Genomic DNA, 865 nt, shown 5'->3' with positions numbered 1-865 from the left:
AGCTTCTCTCTCTAGAAACTACTTCTAACTACTAAACTAAACTAATGGTAACTAACATGTGTTTCTCTCTTCATTCCTTGGGTTAAATAGCATCAGAAATGAGTTGGATTGGGCCCATAAGGCTTTAGAATTCGCTGGCCACGTTTTGCTTTAAGTGAACCAGGTGGCAGCAACGGTGCGTGCGCGTACTATGCGCGTACGCGTCACCATGAACAGTTCAACCATAGCAAATCTTATATCGTTTCGAAGCCCCGGATGTTAGCTTTCCAACCAAACTGGAACCGCATCATTTAGACCTCTGTAGCTCAAGTTATGGTCGTTTAAGTGAGAAGAGGTCGGCTTGACAGCTTTCCGGTTCTTTCATTTCTTCATGAGTTCTCCAACTTTTCATGCTTTCTTTCTTCATTCCCTTGATCCAATATTTGCCTCCTAAACCTTAAATCACTTAACAAACATATCAAGGCATCTAATAGAATCAAGGAGAATTAGATTTAGCTATTTTAAGTCCTAAAAAGCATGTTTTCACTCTTAAGCACAATTAAAGGAAAAGTTATAAAACCATGCTATTTCAATGAATAAATGTGGGTAAAAGGTTATAAAATCCCCTAAATCAAGCACAAGGTAAATCCTACAAATGGGGTTTATCAACCTCCCCACACTTAAACCAAGCATGTCCTCATGCTTAAACCAAGAATGAAGTAAGGGTGTGGCATTTATTCAATGGGAACTAACTAAATGCGTGATGCAATCTACCTATATGCAACTATCTAAATGAATGCAATTTCTTGGTCAAAATAAATCAATTCCCAAGAAGCATATATGCACAAGGGCTAAGGACTAGCAAGTCTAATCCAAAGTTGAATTG

Source organism: Arachis duranensis, chromosome 3, assembly GCF_000817695.3.
Source record: "Arachis duranensis cultivar V14167 chromosome 3, aradu.V14167.gnm2.J7QH, whole genome shotgun sequence".
Lineage (NCBI taxonomy): Eukaryota > Viridiplantae > Streptophyta > Magnoliopsida > Fabales > Fabaceae > Arachis > Arachis duranensis.
Note: the sequence above shows the minus strand (reverse complement) of the source record.